Source organism: Danio rerio, chromosome 6, assembly GCF_052040795.2.
Source record: "Danio rerio strain M-AB ecotype USA chromosome 6, GRCz13ab, whole genome shotgun sequence".
Lineage (NCBI taxonomy): Eukaryota > Metazoa > Chordata > Actinopteri > Cypriniformes > Danionidae > Danio > Danio rerio.
In genome coordinates this window covers 2,498,686-2,522,500 of record NC_141026.1, presented here as the reverse complement: position 1 = coordinate 2,522,500, position 23,815 = coordinate 2,498,686, and the positions used below count along the sequence as shown (strand labels likewise).

The window sequence follows — 23,815 nt, the reverse complement described above, 5'->3', positions numbered from 1 at the left end:
GTGAGGTAAGACGTAACAATTAGTTAATGGAACATGAAGAGAACAGCGCAGGTCTCATCTGCTCCAAAAAATCCTCCCCATAATCTGCTTTTTAAAATGCCCCAGTTAATCCTGCAGTGGTTTGGCGGTGGACGAGACCCTCTCATTCAATTAAATGTGTGGAGTCATAGAGGAAACAGACGGTCGTGCCATTTACTGGATTTACTGTAACCAGACGAGAGGCTCGCCGTGTGTGTGTGTGTGGTGTGTGTGTGTGTGTGTGTGTGTGTGTGTGTGTGTGTGTGTGTGTGTGTGTGTGTGTATGACGGACAGACTGAGAGAGACTAAAGTCGGATGAGTGCAATGGAAAAATGACATGTGGCCATTTAGGCCGGACGCCAAAGTGTGATTTCTGTGTGTTTGAAGACATGTGTGTGTGTTTGTGCTGTTTGCCTTTGGCTCTTTTTTCTTGATAGGTTTTAAATAGCAGCTCTGCAGGTTCAAACCAGCATCACAGAAACAAGCAGCGCTACATGAACACGCATGTACAAGCAGAGTTTATGAGAAGGGTCAGACAGAATCTGCTGACCTTTTTTGCTATTTCTGCACTGAATTCTGTACAAAATATGCAGATTTGTGCGTAATAGTTTTGAGAGTATAGTAAAAACATGAAACACGAAATAAAAAATAACTTTAATAACTTTTATTGTTTTGTAATCAATGCACATTTTTTATATAATGTTTTTTGTATAATAGCAGCAAAGCAATTACAATGTATATAGAACAGACCAAAAATATAGTACAAGAGCGATGACTTTTACATAAGGGAATACTTTTTTTTTTTAAATAACAAGTGTATAGGAAGGAACGAAAGAGGGAAGAAAGAAAAGATGAAAGGAAGGAGAAAGGAAGGAAGGAAGGAAGGATGAAGGAAGGTATGAAATGGAAAGAAGGAAGGAATGCAGGAAGGATAAAGGAAGGAAGAATGAAGGAATGATGAAGAAAAGAAGGAATTGAAGGAAGAATGAAGAAAGAAAGAAAGAAAGAAAGAAAGAAAGAAAGAAAGAAAGAAAGAAAGAAAGAAAGAAAGAAAGAAAGAAAGAAAGAAAGAAAGAAAGAAAGAAAGAAAAAATAAAGGAGGAAGGAAGGAATGAAGGAAGGATGAAAGAAGGAATGGAAAGAAGGATGAAGGAAAGAAGGAAGAATGAATGAATGAAGGAAGGAAGGCATGATGAAGGAATGAATGGAATGAAGGATGAATGAATGGAAGGAAGCAAAGAAGGAAGGAAATAAGGAATGATAGAAGGAATGAATGAAAATGAAGGAAGGAAGGAAGAAAGGATGAAAGAATGAATGAAAAGAAAGATGAAGGAATGAATGGAAGGAAGGATGAATGAAGGATGAAGGAATGGTAGGAAGCAAGGAAGGAAGGATGAAGGAAAGAATGAAGGAAGGAAGAGTGAAGGATAGATGAAGAAATGAAAGATGAAAGAATGGAAGGAAGGAATTATGAAGAAAGGAAGGATGAAGGAAGACATGAATGGAAGGAAGGATGAAGAAATGAAAGATGAAGGAATGGAAGGAAGGAATAATGAAGAAAGAAAGAATGAAGGAAGGAAGAGTGAAGGATAGATGAAGAAATGAAAGATGAAGGAATGGAAGGAAGGAATAATAAAGAAAGGAAGGATGAAGGAAGACATGAATGGAAGGAAGGATAAAGAAATGAAAGATGAAGGAATGGAAGGAAGGAATAATGAAGAAAGAAAGAATGAAGGAAGGAAGGACAAAAGAAGGAATGGAAAGAAGGATGAAGGAAAGAAGGAAAACTGAAGAAAGGGTGAAGGAAGGAAGGAAGGAATGGAAGGATGAAGGAAAGAAGGAAGAATAAAGGAAGGAATGAATGAAAATGAAGGAAGGAAGGATGAATGAAGGATGAAGGAATGGTAGGAAGCAAGGAAGGAAGAATGAAGGAAAGAATGAAAGAAGAAAGAGTGAAGGATAGATGAAGAAATGAAAGATTAAGGACTGGAAGGAAGGAATAATGAAGAAAGGAAGGATGAAGGAAGAAATGAATGGAAGGAAGGATGAAGGAATGGAAGGAAGGATGAAGGAAGGAAGGAATTGAAGGAAGGAGGAAGGAAGAAAGAAAGAATGAAGGAAGGAAGGAAGGAAGGAAGGAAGGAAGGAAGGAAGGAAGGAAGGAAGGAAGGACGAATAAAGGAATGGAAAGAAGGATGAGGGAATAGAAGGAAGGAAGGATGAAGGAAGGAAGGAATTGAAGGAAGGAGGAAGGAAGAAAGAAAGAATGAAGGATGGAAGGAAGGAAGGAAGGAAGGAAGGAAGGAAGGAAGGAAAGAAAGGAAGGAAGGAAGGAAGGAAGGAAGGACGAATAAAGGAATGGAAAGAAGGATGAGGGAATAGAAGGAAGAAAGGATGAAGGAAGAAATTAAAGGAAGAATGAAGGAAGGAATGAAAAACGAAGGATGGAAGGATGAAGGAATGAATGGAAAGAAGGATGAATGAAGGATGAAGGAATGGTAGGAAGCAAGGAGGGAAGGAAGAATGAAAGGAAAAATAATGAAGGAAAAAAGGATAAATGAAGGAAGGAATAATGAAGGAAGGAATAAAAGGATGGGATACAATCAGCCAGCGCAGTCGACCCTCCAGAGTCAACAGCGCCATTTTGTGTCTGCCGGTTTGTTTACTTGCGGGAGTTCCATTGACATTTTCCCACACGTGACTTCTGACCAATCAAAAAGCAGTTTAGGAAATATGTTCAACAAAATCTGGCCAATGAGTGATGTGGGTTTTGTCAGATGACTGCATTTTGGTTCTTTTCAACTGGTTTGGTCCAAAAGCAATCAGTGTGGTGTGAAAAGGAGCAAAAGGCGGCAGAAAACGCTGCAGAGTATCATTTATTGCCCAAATAAAGCAAACTACAGCTGTGAAAGCACCCTTATATAGCCATTACGCCAAACAAGCAAACTAATAGCATGTGCAGCCGAAAAACCGGTTGATTATTGTGCAGTGAAACGGCATAACTTCATAAGTGCAGATATGAATTCTTGTTTCTTAGCGGCTGCTTGTGAAACTGATGTATAAATTGCTCTCTCCACACCTCTTCGACAGCTCTCCGAGGTGCTCTTATCACGGCCAGTTTGCTTTTCTCATTCATTATCACCTCCAAACACACACTTCTACAACATCAAACCACCATTCACACACTTCCCAGAGTCACACACACACACACATGCATTAAAAACACTAAGAAAAGCTTTTAGATACGAGCGAATTCGGTCAGATCTCTGCCAATGATTCCAGGAACATTATGTGGATGATATTGGTTTGAGTGATAGTTAAATGATACGCTGGATTTAGATGAATATGCAATCCACCCACATAGCAAAATTTCTCTGGCCCAGCTCTGGCCCACACAATCAGGTTTTGCTTGGCCCACATGCCGCAGTGAATTACGGTACATGACTGGACCAAATCTGGCTTCCAGACAAGAGCCAAACACGGACCATATCTGGGCCAAGTCTCAGCCAAGTTAATAACTCATAACTGGGCCTGAACTGGGCCAGATAGGTTGGTGTGTCACGATTGCAATGAAATTGATAAACCCATGGAGTGATGCTCTTTAGGCACACTATGGGCACGCTTTTTCTCAAAGTGACCTGATTGGTAGATTTTTTTTCTTTACTCAAAAATGAGTTTAGTTTAAATGTGGGTCAAGACTGGCCAAACTCACATGGCCCACTTATCACATTTTTAAATCTGGGCCAAATACTACGTTTTTCATCTGGCCCAAATCTTGTGTGCCGCCTTAAAGATGGTGCCACCTCTGCCAAACCCGGGCCATATTTGGCCCACATGCTGTATGCCAGTGCCGGATGAATGCCTGCTGTGCCAGCTTTTTGCCAAATCTGGGCCAGAATTCTTTGCTACTAGGGCAGATGCTAAAACTGCCCCTGTCGGCCAATGCATTTGATTGAGACTAGAATTATATGAATAAAATGGCTTGATACTGTTGAGAAGTGTGCTTTGTGTGATGTTTCTCATCTGTATTTAGATATAATATAATATCAGGAGTTAAGAATAGATGTATAATGAACAGGAACCGCTATGAACCACTGGGATGAAATTGTATATGCAATATGTTTTGCTTCTATTCTTCACAAACACAAGGGGATTGCAGGAGAATATGACAATAATGTTCATTTTATTCAAGCCTACTTTGCTTTTCTATTCCCACGGCTGTAATTACGGCTGCGTTTCTTTAAAGAGGTGCCTGAAAATATTGTTTTAACACAATGTTTGAAGCATTACAGTCGTCTCAAGCCCGTCTGGGTAATCTATACGGTGTTTGTGTGTCTTTTATCCTGAAAACATTACCCTGAAATAGTTTATTTGACATCGTTTTAGCTGTTGTTTTGAAAAGGATTTCGCTGGTTTTGGCAGCTGTTCTCCTCTCAACATGGATGTTCTGGTGTGTTTCACCACCATCTGCCCTTCAGATGCCACGTCACATAAGCTCTTCATGTGCTTTTGACATCTCCGTTCATCTCTCGCCATTCAGTGTGCTAAAAATACGTCCATAAGTGGAAACTCTGACTGAATAATCAGAATAATCTGAGGAGTTTATTGGATATGTATTAATTTGGTTGTTGGCCTATTTAGTTTTTTTTAGAAGGGTAATATAATATAATATAATATAATATAATATAATATAATATAATATAATATAATGTAATGTAATGTAATGTAATGTAATTGTAATATAATGTAATAATATAATATAATATAATATATTGTAATATAATATAATATAATATAATGTAATGTGAAAATATAATATGAAATTATGTAATATATTATAATATAAAATAAAATAATATAATATAAAATAATATGCTATAAAATAATATAATATAAAAATATGTAATATAATATACTATAAAATAATATAATATAAAATTAAATAAAATTATGTAATGTAATATAATATAATATAAAATAATATAAAATAAAATTAAATATAATTATATAAAATTATGTAATATAATATAATATAATATAATATAATATAATATAATATAATATAAAATTATGTAATATAATATAATATAATTTAAAATTATGTAATTTAATAAAATTATAATATAATATAATATAATATAGTATAATATAAAATAAAATAAAATAATATAAAATTATGTAATATAATATAATATAATATAATATAATATAATATAATATAATATAATATAATATAATATAATATAATAATAAAATATAATAGTATATGTAATATAATGGCATATATTACATAATATTATACTGATTTTGATTGGCTGGGGTGTGCCATTATTCTAAGGTGTGCCATTATTTTCAGATAAAGTTACATCTAAAGTAGCTCCGGCATGTTTTCCCCGTGTTGGCGTGGGTTTCCTCCGGGTGCTTGGTTTCCCCCCCAAGTCTAAAGACATGCGCTACAGGTGAATTGGGTAGGCTAAATAATCCATAGTGTATGAGTGTGATGGGTTGCAGCTGGAAGTGCATGCGCTATGCAAAACATATGCTGGATAAGTTGATGGTTCATTCCACTGTGTCGACCTCAGATTAATAAAGGGACTAAGCCGAAAAGATATTGAATGAATGAATGAACGATCCACTGATTTGATCAGGAAAACCTCAATAATTTAGTAATACTGTATGACGCAACATAACCAAAATATCCACCAATAAATATGGAAACAAATTACCCATATGGTTTTAACAAATTGCAAAACAATCTAACAATATAACACAAAGATCCACTCATAGTGCAATAAAATCCTAATAATCTGCAAAAAATAATGCAATCAATAATATAAGCAAATAGGCAAAAGCAAATTAATTGATTTACATAATGCAATTGAACATGAGATCAAAAGCACAATACAAATAAAGCATCCGCTGCATAAAACATACGCTGGATAAGTTGGTGGTTCATTCAGCTGTGGCGACCCCTGATTAATAAAAGGACTAAGCCGAAAAGAAAATGAATGAATGAATGAATAGTCTGCATAATGAACATAAGCTAAAAATAAAGAATGAGCCTGTGAGTGAGGTTTGATTGAGCTGTGCTTGTTGGAGAGAGAGAGAGTGATTTGTTTTCTCTGAATGTATTGATTAGCATGGCGTGTTTGTATTGATCAATGACTGACTCTTTTCCTCACGCAGATGCTTTTACAGTGAAGCCTGTGGCTAAAACACACTTCACACTGACCCACTGGTGACACTGACCAGGAAAACACACATTATTGAATGTGTGTGTGTGTGTGTGTGTGTGTGTGTGTGTGTGTGTGTGTGTGTGTGTGTGTGTGTGTGTGTGTGTGTGTGTGTGTGTGTGTGTGTAAGCCTGAGGAACTGCATGATTATTGGGTGTAGAATAAAAGATACTGACAGTAATCATTAAAGGAAAAGTTTGCTAACAAATGAGATTCTTTTATAAAGTGTGTTTGTAAATAATATTGTTGTTGATTTTTTCCTGTGAAAGACTTTTTACATGCAAATAAAGCGGCTGGACTATCATTTACAGCATCAATAAGCATTCATTCATTTTCTTTTCGGCTTAGTCCCTTTATTAATCAGGGGTCACCACAGTGGAATGAACCACCAACTATTCCAGCATATGTTTTGTGCAGCAGATGCCCTTCCAGCTGCAACCCGTCACTGGGAAACACCCATACACTCTCATTCACACACATACACTACAAGACTCATGTCTTTGGACTGTGGAGGAAACCAGAGCACCCGGAGGAAACCCATGCCAACATGGGGAGAACATGCAAACTCCACACAGAAACGCCAACTGACCCAGCCAAGGCTTAAACCAGCGACTATTTTGCTGTGAGGCGACAGCGATACCCACTGTGCCACCATGACACCCCAGCATTAATAATAAGTTAAACTGTTATTAATAGATATAGACGCATTTGAAAGCAGTTAATAAATGACATCTTTTTTTTATTATATATTTATATATACACTCACCGGCCACTTTATTAGGTACGCCTTACTAGTACTGGCTTGGACCCACTTTTGCCTTCAGAACTGCTTTAATTCTTCATGGCAGAGATTCAACAAGGTGCTGGAAATATTCCTCAGAGATTTTGCTCCATATTAACATGATAGCATCACGCAGTTGCTGCAGATTTGTCGGCTGCACATCCATGATGCCTAATGGATTGAGCTCTGGTGACTGTGGAGGCCCTTTTGAGTACAGTGAACTCATTGTCATGTTCAAGAAACCAGTCTAAGATGATTCACGCTTTATGACATGCTGCGTTATCCTGCTGGAAGTAGCCATCAGAAGATGGAGACACTGTGCTCATAAGGGATGGACATGGTCAACAACAATACTCAGGTAGGCTGCGGCATTGACACCATGCTCAATTGGTACTAATGGACCCAAAGTGTGCCGAGAAAATATCCCCAACACCATTACACCACCACCACCAGCCTGAACCACTTATACAAAGCAGGATGGATCCATGCTTTCATGATGTTTGTGCCAAATTCTGACCCGACCATCCGTATGTGGCAGCAGAAATGGAGACTCATCAGAGCAGCAACGTTTCTCCAATCTTCTATTGTCCAGTTTTGGTGAGTCTGTGTGAATTGTAGCCTCAGTTTCCTGTTCTTAGCTGACAGGAGCGGCACCCGGTGTGGTCTTCTGCTGCTGTAGCACATCCGCCTCAAGGTTGGACGTGTTGTGTGTGCAGAGATGCTCTTCTGCAGAGCTCGGTTGTATCGAGTGCTTATTTGAGTTACTGTTGCCTTTCTATCAGCTGGAACCAGTCTGGCCATTCTCCTCTGACCTCTAGCATCAACAAGGCATTTGTGCACACAGAACTGCCACTCACTGGATATTTCCTCTTTGTCGGAGCATTCTCTGTAAACCCTAGAGATGGTTGTGCGTGAAAATTCCAGTAGATCAGCAGTTTCTGAAAAACTCAGAGCAGCCCATCTGGCACCAACAACCATGCCACAATCAAAGTCACCTAAATCCCCTTTCTTTCCCATTCTGAGGCTCACTTTGTACTGCAGCAGATCGTCTTGACCGTGTCTACAATTGTATTTTTATATATATATATGTATGTGTTTATTTATTTATTTGCTGAAAATTTCAGAGGAGGGTGAATAATTTTGACTTCTACTGAGAAGTGTGAGGAGTGTAATGTGCTTGAGCAGAAGTTTGAGTTCAGCTTGGGTGAGAGTTTGGATCAGGACAGATTCAAAATGTGTCTGATGGAGATCAAACAGAAAGGTTCGGCTTCAATCTCTCTTCATCCCATTAACTTCAGTGAGAGAGAGAGAGGAGTCGGAAGGATGAGTATGCAGAAATGCAGCGCTTGTCACACTTTTTAATCCCAAGCAACAGCAGTGGCTGTAGACTGTGCGACAGATTCATACAGTCAAAATTATTCGCCCGTCTTGTAATTTTTGCTTTCTCTTTTAAATATTTCCCAAATGATGTTGAGCAGATTCAGGAATTTTTCACAGTATTTCCTATAAAATTGTTTTATTCTGGAGAAAGTCTGATTTGTTTTATTTCGGCTAGAATAAAAGCAGTTTCTCATATTTTAAAGCATTTTAAGGTCAATATTATTAGCCCCCTTATTTCTTTCCATTGTCTACAGAACAATCCACTGTTATACAGTGTCCTGCTTGATCACCCTAATTAACCCAGTTAAGCCTTTAAATGTCAATTTAAGCTGTATAGAAGTGTCTTGAAAAATATTTAGTCAAATATTATTTACTGTCATCATGGCAAAGATAAAATAAATCAGTGATTAGAGATGAGTTATTAAAACTATTATGATTAAAAATGTGTTGAAGATCTTTTCATTAAACAGAAATTGGTTCAAATATACAGGGGCATAATCATTTAAGAGGGTGAATAATTCTGACTTCAGCTGTATATTAGACCTGTACACTACAACTGCATTTAACATCCTCCTGATGATCGAACTGAAGCTTGTGTGTAATACAGGATAAACACATTTATTTAATATTAGTGTGTACAGATATTGTGCATTACTCTTAAAACAATGACTTTTGCTGCTGCTTCAAACTATGTATTTAAAATGAGTTGAAACATCCTTATTCTTAATTTCTTTTAGGAATTTTTGATCAGTCTACTTAAATTTGTAAGGAATGAAATAAGTAATTGTGTGAAACCCAGCATTTTTTACAGTGTATTTAAAGTGGAAAGCAAAATTTAAAACAGTATATATATAATAATCACGACCCAGACTCTTTCTGAAAATGTACCTCTATGTATATTTCTGGAGAGCGCTAAATACGTCCCAGGAGATAACTTATTATTTTTATTTTTTTTGCAATTTTTGTTTTCGCAAATCCACCAGAGGACGCTGTGTATGTTTTTTTTGAGATCTTAAATTTCTTTTGTAAGTTTGTAAGTTCATTTATTTAACAGGGACAGTGCTCATTATTCATTCATTCATTCATTTTCTTGTCGGCTTACTCCGTTTATTAATCCAGGGTCGCCACAGCGGAATGAACCGGAAGTTTTTATGCAGCGGATGCCCTTCCAGCCGCAACCCATCTCTGGGAAACATCCACACACACATTCACACACACACTCATACACTACGGACAATTTAGCCTACCCAATTCACCTGTACCGCATGTCTTTGGACTGTGTGGGAAACCGGAGCACCCGGAGGAAACCCACGCGAAGGCAGGGAGAACATGCAAACTCCACACAGAAACGGCAACTGAGCCGAGGTCCTTCTTGCTGTGAGGCGACAGCACTACCTACTGCGCCACTGCCTCGCCCAGTGCTCATTAACAAACAGTAAAACTGTAAATAAGCCAGAGTTAGCCATGCACAAGGGCTAATCTGTTGTCCCCTGCCAGATTTTAAAAGGCAACCTAAAGTAAAAATCACATCATCACACATACAAAAACAGTAAATTTACATATTTCAAACGGATAAAACATTTAATAAAAATTTCTTAAAATGTTAGATAAAAGAATTACACACGATTAGCCATTTATTTTACTTGTATTTAAAAGTTGAATAATTTGTAACACCCCTTAAATCAATAGGAAGTGTGTTCCAAAAATGACTGGCTCTAACTGAGAAAACTGATCATGCAAAAGTCTTGCGAGTGCCATTCGCGCCTGTAGCGTTCTTTTTAAAGATGGAATGCAGCCATACGTACCTCTGGCTACATAATTTGCGATCTTCAGAAATACTGTATATATAAGGGTACGCTTTCAGAATGAGCTTGTGTTGTTTTATTTGGTCGTTAAGAAGTCAATAAAATAACGTACATGTTTATGCAAGTTATTAATACTCAAGTGACAAAATGTAGCATAACATTTAACACACAAAGACAAATATATTTTTATGCAAATTTGCATTATCGTCATATAAATATAAAGCAAATTTGCATACAAATACAAAGATGTTAAAAATAGGAGTTGTTATCATAATAATAATAATAATAATAATAGTAATACTACTAATTATAGTAATAATAATAATGCACTAAACTAATATTTATGTGTGTGTATATATATATATATATATATATATATATATATATATTTTTTTTTTTTTGCAAATCCACCAGAGGGCGCTGTGTATGTTTGTTGAGATCTCAAATTTCTTGCACGAGTGCCATTCGCACCTGCTGTTCCCTTGTAAATACACCAGAAGCCGCTGTCAACTGACTGACTCACTGACTGACTGATCGACTGACCCACCCTTCTTCTTCCCTAAACCCAACCAACAGTGATTTCAAAAGCAATCCAGAATAAGAAAAGCCCTCGCGGCAGCCTGATTTTGACCACGTTTTCAGATTTTACCACACTCACCGTTATTTACTTGCTTAATTTATTTTTTTGAGCTTTTGTCTTGTCTTACTTGCCTTTTTGGAACTGTTCTTCGCCGGACTGGAACCTTGTTGTCTTTGGCAACTCCTTTCTGCGTCTCAAGCCTGCTAGTGTATGTGGCAAGCCACTGAACAAACTGAAACAATGGGAAAGCCGTCTATACGGAGGTAAGCGGTCCCCTGGTAGCCCTAAAAGGAACAGCTTTACCACCCCATGGTGTTTGTTTTAAATAGGAAATGCAGCCATAAGTAGCTCTGGCTACATAATTCATGCTCTCCAGAAATGTATATAGTGCTACGCTTTCAGAATGAGCTTATGTTGCAACATAAAATATCATCATGTTATATATCACATTGTTCCCCAGTCTCTAGAAATAAACTGATGTACTTTTGTTTGTGCGCTTGTTTTTCCCTGACACCTACTTTAACCCAGTTCACTCTGCATCAAATACATCAAGCATCACTTCATCAAATCACTTCAAATGAGTCAAACGCTTCATTCGCCTCCTCAGATCACGCCTGACATATAATTCCAACACCTCGTCCCAGAAGACATCAGTGTGTGTGTCACCGACCTACACGCTCCTGCAGGTAAATAAACCAGGAGTTTTCTCATTACACTTCAGTCTAGAGCCGAGGAAGAGGCGGGAGATGTCCTGTTTTGAGTGTGTTTCTGTCATGAATCAGCACACGGCAGCTTCTGTTTGTGTGTCTCAGTTGAACTCAACATTAAAAACGCTCCAGTTTCAGTTTTCCTGCTGCTGTTTCTGTCGTCAGTGTGTTGGTCTCCTGTTGTCTGACTTCTGGAGAGATTATTCTGCTGCACACTGACCAGTTGAGACCCTCTGAAACCATTTTAATGATGGTTAAATTCATTTCATCCATCCTTCATTCTTTCCTTGCTTTTCATAAATTCATTCATCCATCCTCCTGTTATTTCTTCCTTTTTAGAAATCCTTTCATCCTTCCTTCCTGTTCGTAAATCCATCCATCTTTCTTTCTTTCTTTCTTTCTTTCTTTCATCCCACTTTCCTTCCTTTTTAGAAATTGATCCCTTTCATCCTTTTCAAAATCCATCCATCCATGCATCCATCCTTCCTTCCTTCCTTCCTTCCTTTTCATAAATCCATCCATCCTTCCATCCTTCCTTCCTTCCTTCCTTTTCATAAATCCATCCATCCTTCCATCCTTCCTTCCTTCCTTCCTTCCATTATTCCTTCCTTCCTTCTTTCCTTCAATCCTTCCTTCCTTTGATTCTTCCTTCTTAGAAATGCCTCCTTCATAAATATACCTGTTTCATCCATCCATCTTTCCTTCTCATAAATTCATCCTTACTTGCTTTTCATAAATCCAATCCAGCCATCCACTTAACCTTCCATCCTTTCTTCCTTCTCATAAATGCATGCTTGCTTCCTTTTCATAAATTCACCTCTTTCATCCATCCATCCATCCATCCATCCTTTCATCCTTGCTTTTTTCCTTCTCATAAATTCTCATTCTTTCCTTCCTTTTTTAAAAATCCACCTGTTTAATCCATCCATCCTTCCTTCCTTCTCATGAATTCATGCTTCCTTCCTTTTAATAAATTGACCTCTTTCATCCTTCCTTCCTTGCATCCTTGCTTCCTTCCTTCTCATAAATTATCATTCTTTCCTTACTTTTTATAAATTCACCTGTTTAATCCACCCGTCCTTCTCATAAATTCATGCATCCTTCCTTTTCACAAATCCACCTCATTAATCCATCTGTCCATCAATCCTTCCTTCCTTCCTTCCTTCTCGTAAATTCATCCTTCCTTCCATTTCACAAATTCACTTCATCCATCCATCCGTCCATCCATCCATCCATCCATCCATCCTTTTCATACAGTAAATACACACATGCACCCTTTTGATCTAATAGTTTGTTGCCAAATTACTTGTTTCTTGTCACAATAACAGACAGACAGATATGAATAGAATATATCTGAATAAATAGATAGATAGACAGACAGACAAGTTCATATTTGGATGTTGTGTCATGTATGCAATTTGTAAACATTGCCATATATAACGTTTCCAAATGGGAAATTGTAGTATTTATTCATTGAAACCCATTCATTCATTCATTCATTCATTCATTCATTCATTCATTCATTCATTCATTCATTCATTCATTCATTCATTCATTCATTTTAAACCCTAAAGGAATTCACAATTCAGTACAGATAAATACCTTTGTAAACATTTTGGCCTAAAAAATACAGAACATAAATTGTGCTTGATTAAAGTCATTTTTTAGATCACAAACAGATAGAACGGGGTTGAATTTTGTTACTCTCGTGTGTTATTTACATGCTGTAAACGCCTGAACTGAATGAATGGGGGTCGCTGTCCGCGGTGCTGATCGAGTCTCTCTCTCTCTCTCTCTCTCTCTCTCTCTTTCTCTCTCTCTCTCTCTCTCTCAGTGTTTGAGGCGCTCTCCTCGCGGATGAATCTCGCAGTGATGGAGATCAGAGTGGCTTGTGTTGTCGTTCTCCGGAGATAAAGTGATTTTAAGGAGAAATGCATCACACACACCGGCAGCGCTGACCTCACACACACGCACGCACACATAAAAACACAGACCCGGAGCCGCTCGGAAGTTTAATGCTGCTCAATAACGACGGAAAACAGACATCCAGACATCTGAGGTAAGAAAAACTCAACCCTTACACTCTCAGATCTGATTTTAACGCGTGGCCGTGAAGCTGTCGGCTTTTTAATTCAGGTTGAACTCAATGTGTCAAGCGTGTGTGTGTGTGTTTGCTGCTGTTTTACACGCGCAAATGTGTGTGTTCTGTCTGCTGAGCCGGAAGACAGTGTGAGGTTCTCGGGCTGTGTCTCAAAACACGGGGCAGCTGACTATCTAGACTACATTTATGAGTCATAACGATGTTGTGGTTTGCGTGAGAGCTTATACAGGGATCGCTAATATTATACAGTCCGTATAGAGTCATATTGTTGATGCATTTGTGCGTTATTAATATTATTATTTCCCATATTGACCTCTGACTGTCGTATGGGTTGATACACAGCCTGAGGGTGCATGATAACTGCATGTACAGCATTGCTAACTGTCATTTTGCTCTAGTTTTGAATGACTTTCTGACGTGAAATTGACTTAATTGAGTGCATCGTAAAAGATGATTGGCCTCTTTATTATTTATTAATGTTCTTTATGTGATGGTGAATGGATATTGATTGTGAAGGCGGTTTGAGAATGACGGATACATTTACTCAAGGAGGTCAATGCTGGCTGCAGTGCAGGTCAAAATGAATGTCTGTGCTGCTTTAAATGTGTGTGGCTTAATAAAATGACATGCTTTCCCATAAACATAGTGCAAGAAATAAGGATTAATGCTGTCAGAAAGGTTTGAGAGTCTCTGTAGGTGAATATGAGTGGTATTTATGCTTTATTTTTCTGTGTGTAGCCCTTAATAAGCATTGCAAATGTGCCATCTGATGTGTGTGTGTGTGTGTGTGTGTGTGTGTGTGTGTGTGTGTGTGTGTGTGTGTGTGTGTGTGTGTGTGTGTGTGTGTGTGTCTGTGTGTCTGTGTGTGTGTGAATGAAGCTGTTGCAGCTGATGACTCTTTCATTCAATCCTGAGTCACATTTATAGTCTTACAAGCACCTTTAAAGGGATAGTTCACTCAAAACAAGAAAATGAACTATTAATTCAAAGAGATTTTGGTTTTAATTCGGATGAACAATGAGCTGAAACTGCAGGTCATGCATGTCAATTGGTGCCGGCACTTTGAGAGTCAACAATATACAGAATACAAATACATGCAGACAAAATTAAATTAATAATCATATTATAATATTGTATATAAGTTTTGTTTCTTGCACATACCAGTCATTTCTATTAATAAGACCCCGGTTTGTCATCAGAAATTACAGATATTAGTTTTGTTTGTCTCTATGTGTTTGACTTTCAGAATTATCAAGGCAAGGCAAGTTTATTTATATAGCACATTTCATACACAGTGCCAATTCAAAGTGATTTGCACAATCAGGAATAAAATAGACAAGAATAATGCAATAAAAACAAATTATAACAGTGATTAAAACAGATTAAAATGCGTTAAAACAGCTTATTAAAGAATGAGAAAGAAAGTAAAGACATAACAATGTGATCTGTGGGACGTAGTACAGTGCTCATTCAGGAAAGACACAGCTAAACAGACGTGTTTCAGTCTTGATTTGAATGTGCCTAATGTTGGAGCACATCTGATCATTTCTGGAAGCTGATTCCAGCAGCAGGGGGCGCTGTTAGTAGCTGAAAGCCGATTCACCTTGCTTTGACTGAACCTGTGGAAATTTCTAGCTTATATGATCTTGATGATCTGAGTGATCTGTTTGTTTTCAGTGAGCATATATGTGATGTATTGAGCTCCTAGGCCATTTAGTGATTTATAGGCAAGTATTAATACTCTGAATGTATCTAGGAGCCAGTGTAAAGACCTGAGGACAGGTGTGATGTGCTCTGATGTTCTGGTTCTGGTCAGAATCCTGGCTGCAGCGTTCTGGATGAGCTGTCTGGCTGTCTTTTTAGGAAGGCCAGTGAGGAGGCCAGATTGCAGTAATCCTTCCTGCTGCTGATAAAAGCATGAACAAGTTTCTTCCTCCCCAAGCCCATTGGAAACAAAGCAACTCAGGCTCATTCTGAAAACGTAGCCCTGCGGACAATTCTGGAGACTGTGAATTACATAGCCGGAGGTACATATGGCTGCATTTCATTTTTTAAGCAAACGCTAGGGGGCGGTATGACGCTGTTCCTTTTGGCAGTTACCGGTTGACCGCTTACCTCCGTGTGGAGGGCTTTCCTGCCGTAACCAGTTTGTTCAGTTAGCTCATCGTTTATGTCGGCGGACTTAAGACGCAGAGAGGAGTTGACCATGACGACGACTGGGTCGTCTGGACAGGGTCGTTCTGGTAGAAGGGTTCCAGAAATCAGGTAAGACAAAAACAGAATCCAAAAAATAAAGTGAACGAGTTCATAACAGGGTGAGAATGTGGTAAAAACTGTTATCCGATGCAGCCGAGGGAGGAGATTTAAAAAAAAAAAGGGGTAACCTAGGTGCCCTTTAAAAAAAAAAAGTGTGTAAACCAGGAGCGTTGCGAGGGGGGGGCTTTGGGGGCTTAAGCCCCTGATGTATTGTCAAAAGCCCCTGATCTTTTGGAATATGTTGCACTTAAATAAAAATATGTTGTATAACATTTATTTTGTTATCAAAGTTCTGACAATTAACACGTGTATATCACGCGTATTCTACCTAAAGCAGCGTTTGTGTCGGGTATTTAAAAAGTAATCTATTCAGCAGTACCTGTTTCTACCGGCAGGTGGGAGTGGCTCTGTTGTCACATGGTTGAAAAATATTCCGCCACTGCACATCATTCATTATTTTGAGCAGCTGAAGCTGATGAGCTAATAATACAACTGTTTCGCAAAACTGAATAGTTCTAGCTAAGTTACAGATGAAGCTTAATATTTGTTTTTACAGCAAATAATGTGTGTAGTTTTGGTGAAATAACATAACTGTAGGTAATCAATAAAATGTGCTGCACATTAATGTAAATACATGCAAATTAGTCAGAAAAATTTAAATTGCTTTCTAGATATATATATATATATATATATATATATATATATATATATATATATATATAGACATCTTTATCTAGATATGATATAACCAGTCACATTTGTTTCTGTAATAGTTAAATCACAGTGAGTTCATGTATCTAGCATATTATTTTATGGCTATATTCTACAGTAACATGCTTTGTCAGTTAGCAGCGGATTATAAATCGACTTTCTTATGAAAATACCTAATGCCGCCGGGCCCCCCTGTTTATTTTTTAACACATTTCTAAACATATTTTTAATAGCTCATCTCTAATAACTGATTTATTTTCTCTTTGCCATGATGACAGTAAGTAATACTTGACTAGACATTTTTAAAGAAACTTCTATACAGCTTAAAGTGACATTTAAAGGCAGGTTAGGGTAATTTGGCAAGTCATTGTATAACGATAGTTTTTTATGCTGACTATCGGAAAAAAATATAGCTTAAAGGGCCTAATTATTTTGACCCTCAAATGGTTTTTAAAAAATGTAAAACTGCTTTTATTCTAGCCTAAATAAAACAAATAAGACTTTCTCCAGAAGAAAAAGTATTATCAGACATACTGTGAAAATGTCCTTGCTCTGTTACACATCATTTTGAAAATATTTAAAATAGGAAAAAAAATTAAAAGGGGGGCAAATAATTCTGACTTCATTTATTTATTGTCACAGACGTGTAAATGATCATTTTAAGCCTTTTTATGTTTATTCAGATCTTTTCATTCAACTCCAGCAATAGCTGGATTCCTTCATCCATAATATTAGGGTTTTCCTGGAATATTCTACAACTTTTGTGAGGCATATATGGAATTTCTGCTCAAGTGTGAATGAAACAGGCATTACATGCATTCAAAATGCTACAATGCCCACATCAACCTATTTTGAGGAAAACTAAAAATCTCCCTCTAAAGAAATTTGAAGTAAACACATTTCTAACATTTAAATCTTTATTTTTTTTGTACTATTTTTGATACAATTGTTTTTTAAAAAAAAGCCCATTGAATATCAATATTTTGCGAGGTATTGAATTTAGAAATTCCAGTATCTTGACAGCACTACACCTCAGTTAATCACTCTGTCCAAATAAACATGTGTGTAGCTTTGTATCACATTGGATAACAACTTGGTCTATAAAATAAATCATATTTTCAGATTTGAAGACATGCAGAAATTTTTATTTTCAAAAAACAAACAGAAACTACAAATCAGGAGAGGAGATAGGAGGCTCAAGGGGCATGATATGGCTCATAACAGAATAGTAAATAAGAAGTGGGTAATTTATCAAATTTTTTTCCTTTTTGGTGTTACAAGTCACAAAGCTTCACAATTTATTGTTATAGACTGTCAACTCAAAAACCATGTATTTATCATTAAACCATTTCTAATCCCATTATTAAAATTAGAGTAGATCAACTTATAAAACTGGTTTTTTTTTGGGGGGGGTGGGGGGGGGGGGGTAGGGTCTTTGGGGCTAAGCCCCTTATCCCTTTCGACCCTAGCAACGCCCCTGGTGTAAACCCATTGCCTTAAATGTTACAAGTTGATTTTACTTAAAACAAAAGAGTCAGAAAACCTATTGACTTAACTGTTATAATTATAATTACATATTATAATAATTATTGTTATAATTATGCACACAGTTTGTTTACTTAATAATTATAAGGCGATGAGTTTGCTCTCTTTTTTTTTGGAAAAATCAACTTGTGGCTTTATACAGTGTAGTCTTGGATTTCACACCAAATGAGTATTTTAGCTAAACTATCCCTTTAAAGGGCACATAGTTTACCCTTTTTTATGATTTAATATTAATATTGTGGTTTTTCTGAGTGTGCCAGTTCAGTTTAGATTCAGTTCAACACAGTTCAGATGTTTTTATTATATTGTGTTCAAAAGTGTCATGTTGGGGTTGTGTACACAGCTCGCTGTTTTAGGGGTGTGTTGCTTCACATGAAAATTAGTTTCGGCTTCCCGCCCAATGTAACAAGGGGGCGGAGCCAAGAGCTCACTCGCTCTGTGTTTGCAACAGACAGGCAGACTGTGAGAAGAAGGAGCAGGAGGGAGAGGATCGGTATTCAGAAAATGCGAACGGCTGAAGTTTAAGGTAGACGCAATGAAAAGAACACGTTTGCAAACCTACCTAAAGTTACAAACAATAATTCCGATTAGATCGATAATCAGGAGAATTTTGATCTTGTGTTGAACCCAATGAGCCTTACATCTAAAAATAGAGCACGGGTGTTCCTTTAATGATATCGCTTTGACTCACATGCTGAAAATGGCAGACGTGAAACAAGAAACTGAGGATATGATCGTGACGCGAGGCTGTCAATCAATATTGGTGGGCGGGGTGACTGCTCTCCTGTGTCATGTTGCAGTCGGTTTGAAAACCGCTCCAATTGGTCCTCCGTTTTTATGTTGTTAAATTGAAAAAAAAGGACTGTGTGTGTTTATATCACCCCAATATGACGGTCTACACACTATACTTACACACATGTCTGTCCAATCAGCTTGAAGAGTAGATTTTTCACCATAGGTGCCCTTTAAGACGTAAATAATGCAGGAACATATTTGAAGATTGAGCTCGACTTGCTTTTCTGGTTGTTTAAAATCTCTGTCTACACTTTCAGCATGACGTCAGCAGCAGAAGGTTTGTGTGTCGGCTCTGATAACTCTATTAATTGATCACTCTGTTGCATAATGAGTGTCTATCCGTTCTGCATCTTCAGAAAGCCAGCAGATCTGTCATTGGTGGAGGGTTTTTCTCGAGCGCAGAGACTGTCATCTGTGATTCTGCTCTATAACAGGCTGATGGCTTGGCAAACGCTCCACTCCTTCAGCAACTCGCTGGAGACCCGGATATCTTGGCTTTTGCCGCATTTCACAGTGCATTTTGTTCTGAGGGTTGCTCCTAAGTTCGTCGGCTTGTGCTTTACAGTTCTGTGAGGGCTGCGTTAGAATTATGGTTCAACTATTACAATGATAGATGTGCTGTAAAAATATCCATAAGTGAGCAGTTTTCCATATTTTACGTTTTTATTTTTTGTTTATTCATGCTTTCGAATTGCATTATAGGAGCTTGTTCTTTCTTCCGATAACTTTTAACCTTGAAAAGTTGGAAAAAGTGACTTTTATGTATGTTTTGAATAGTTTGCAGTGCTATGTTGTCTGGGTTGGTGTTGTATATTACGCTACAATAACCTTGTGTGGACGTTACCACTATGACGTCTATCAGATGTTGGATGTTGCCATACCTGAGGAATAAATGTCAGTATTTGACGTCAGTATGACGTTGGTTTAAGATGTTGGCTCAGCGTTGGATTTTGGTCACTTTCTAACAACTTAAAATCAACCAAATATCAACGTCGTTATTGGACATCAAAATAACATTGTCCTTAGACGCTGGCTAGACATTTAATCGTGGTCACCTGACATCACAACCTAAATCTAACCTAATATTAACGTCTTATGACATCTGCTGGGCAATAACTAAATGCACTACAGAATGTTACGTTTACACATATACACAAATGACATGTAAATGCGTCAGCTTTTAACAGCGTAATACTCACCACTCTTGAGTACTTTTGAAAGGGCTACTTTTTACCTGTACTTTGAGTAATATTTACAACAGATACTTTTACTCTACTCGCACTACATTTTTAGGCAAGTAATGATACTGTTACCTGAGTATGACATTTCAGTACTTTTTACACCACTGGCTAATATAAGTTCACTTTGTTAGTCAGCCTTGGCACGAAGAGCAGGTTCTGGCAATGATTAAGCATTACTGTCATAACATGGAAATGATATTTTAGACTGAAAGGTCATCTTGCAAACAACATGCCAACCATAATCCAGCTATCAAATAAGGGGTTTTCAAACAGAGATGCATGAAAATGGTTGGAGCCAAAGAAAATGTTTAAAGTATGATGTAATTATTTATTTAATTAGCATTTTTTTTTGTAAAAAATAATTAATAATTAGCATAAAATTGTATAAAATTAAATATAGTTTTAATTATAATGATAATAATAATAATAATAATTGTTATTATTATTATTATTATTATTGTGCCTAATAATAATAAAAAATTAATAATAATAATAATAATAACAACAACAACAACAACAACAACAATAATAATAATAATAATTGTATTTTTATAAAGATGATTCTTATTTGAAATTATTATGCATAATAATATCATTCATTCTTTTTTCGGCTTAGTCCCTTTATTAATCTGGGGTTGCCACAGCGGAGTGAACCACCAACCTATCCAGCATATGTTTTACACAGCAAATGCCCTTCCAGCTGCAACCCACCACTGGAAAACATTTATACACACACACTCATACACTACAGACAATTTAGCTTACCCAATTCACCTGTGGGGGAAACCGGAGCACCCAGAGGAAACCCATGCCAACAGGATGAGAACATGCAAACTCCACACAGAAATGCCAACTGACCCAGCCGAGGCTCAAACCAGCAACATTCTTGTTGTGAGGCAATCGTGCTACCCACTGCGCCACCGTGATGCCCATAATAATATCAAGTAATATTATTATTATTATTATGCATAATAATAATAATAATCATAATTATAATAATAATAATAATGATGATGCAAAATATGATTAATGTGGTAAATTTATCTAGATTTGAATTTAAATTACAGATAATCATATAATGATAATTAATTTTATTTAAATAAATATATAAATAAATATGTACAAAAAATAATGTACTGTAATGAGTAGAAAAATAATGTTAATTAATTAATTAATTAATTTGTTTATTTGTTTATTCATTTATTTATTTTTATTTATTTTTTTTTTTATTTATCTTCCAGAATAATATTTTAGGATAAATTAATTAATACATTTATTAATTAATTTGTTTGTTTGTTTTTTTGTTTATTTTTTTATTTTTATTTATCAGGAAATCTGTGCCCTTAACATTTTTTCATGGAAACACAGATGCCATGAAGGAGGTTTTGGAGTTTGATGATGTGATTGTGCTGAAATGCTGAATGAGAAATGAACGAGTGTGAATAAGGAGTGTGCTGGTGTGTGTTAGTGTGAGCTGGTGTGCTGTCCTGCCCTCTGCATCTTCATGAGCGGCTCTCTCTGAAATGACAGGTCTGGACCTCCACACACACACACACACAGAGGGAGAGAGAGAGCGAGAGCGAGCTCATGTGTGTTGTACAAACACTGCAGATTTTTTTAGGAAAAAGTTCAAGTATTTTATACAAGACAGTAATTTCAGTTGGTGTAATTTCAGACAGTTCATTATGGTGTTATGCAGATGATGCAACACTCTTAAACACTGTTCATAAATCTTGTGTAATATGGTTTGTTTTTTTATTGTTTTTAATTGAAGTAATCATATTTATATCAGCATGCATTTTGCTTAATCTGTGCAGGGTGCATGAAGTGCTGGTTTAGATAAAAAATAATAATTCTGACAATTAATATGCTTATAATTTACATTTACATTCAGTGATTTCAATTAACTTAAAATAAACAATTATTTTACCATAATTAATAATCCAGGTAAATTTTTATGTTCAAACAAACACATTTTAATTTTTTCTTTATTAAAAATCTAAGTTATTTTGTATTTATCAACCAAAAATTTTTTTATTTAGTTATTTATGGATTATTTATGGTTTATTTATGTTATTTATTTATTGTAAAATTTCAGCGTTAAAATAAATGAATAATTATAATGTATAGTTAATTTGTTTATATATAATTATTGTATAAAATGCATAATTATTTTTTAAATATATTTAAACAATAAATAAATTAATATAATAAAATATGCATTTATTTATTGCAAATTTTCAGCTTTAAAATAAATGTAAAATTATATTGTAGAGTTATAGTTAGAATATATAATTATTGTATAAAATGCATCATTCATATTTAAAATACATTTAAATAATAATTAAATTAATATAATAATCTAGGTAATTATTTTAAACTTTCATCTGTAAAATAAATGTATAATTATTGTATACTGTATAATTATAATGTATACTTACAGTTAAAATTATAATAAAGAATTTTTGTAGAAATGTATAATTAACATTTAAAATGCACTTAAATATTAACTTATTATAAAATATGAATTTATTTATTGTAAATATTTAGCTTTAAAATAAATGTATATGTATAATTATAATCATAACATATAATTATTGTATACATATAAAAGTTATTATTATATTTATGTTAATATTAATATTATATTTATGTATAATATAATAAACTATGTAATTATTGAAAACTTTCACCTTAAAAATATATGTACAATTATAGTATAATGTATAATTATAATGTATAGATATAGTTATAATTATAATATAGAATTTTTGTATAAATGCATAATTAATATTTAAAATACATTTGAATAATAATTAAATGAATATAATGATAATATATATATTTATGTATTGTAAAATTTCAGCTTTAAAATAAATGTATAATTATTGTATAATGTATAACTATAACGTAGTATAATATTATTATTATAATTATTTGTATAAATGTATAATTAACATATAAAATACACTTAAATAATCATTTATATAATACAATAATGTATGTATTTTTTCCTATTTTCAGCTTAAAAATAAATGTATAATGTAACAATAATATTTATCCTGTAAACATATTTTTAGTTCATTATATTCAATCCATTACATGGTAACATAAAGTGTTAACATTATTGTTATGATAAGTGTTGTCCGAATGTTCGTGTTGCTATTGTAGGCGGTTCATTAGGTCAGTGCATGCTACATACAGCAAGCCCTCAGATGTGTAGTTTTTCTCTTTAAAGTACGCATGAAATCAAAACTAACTGTATTGATTTTGTCAGCTCACCTGGCTAGTTTTGTGGTGAATAATTCATCTGTACTTGTCATTAAGAAAAAACAATAGTTAATATAATATAGTTAGCCCTTGTAATCTTTAACTAAAAATCTGAAAATCTCAGATGAGGTCTGTCTGAGGTTTTGGGCGGAGCTAACAAACTTAACCACGCCCCTCCAGCTGTCAGTCAACAAACAGAAATGGTGAGGAGGAGAAGGAGTCTGTCAGGTTGTAATAACTTAAACCCTTCACCCTATCTTTCTGAATGACACGCCTACTTTAATACAACCAATCGGCTCAGAGAAAAACAAGCCCCGCCCACTGTTTTCTCATTTAATATTCCGTTTCTCTATGAACGCGTCACTACATGGATAAAAAACAAAACCGTCGCA

The 23,815-nt window shown here is 35.7% G+C and overlaps 2 protein-coding genes across 10 annotated transcripts in view; both read left to right on the top strand.

Annotated features, from left to right (window-relative positions):
• plxna1b (plexin A1b) overlaps positions 1–23,815 on the top strand; it is a 744,633-nt gene that overhangs the window by 193,116 nt on the left and 527,702 nt on the right. The gene's annotated exons all lie outside the window — the stretch shown is intronic.
• dlgap4b (discs, large (Drosophila) homolog-associated protein 4b) overlaps positions 1–23,815 on the top strand; it is a 252,770-nt gene that overhangs the window by 62,947 nt on the left and 166,008 nt on the right. For 3 of the 9 annotated variants that reach the window (XM_087256349.1, XM_087256346.1, XM_087256357.1), the window contains exon 1: positions 13,337–13,563. The exons of 4 other annotated variants lie outside the window; for them this stretch is intronic. The gene's annotated coding sequence lies outside the window, so the exon portion shown is untranslated. Of the gene's footprint in view, positions 1–13,336; positions 13,564–23,815 lie in introns of those variants that run through there. 2 more of the 9 variants (XM_087256350.1, XM_087256345.1) reach the window with 1 other exon arrangement.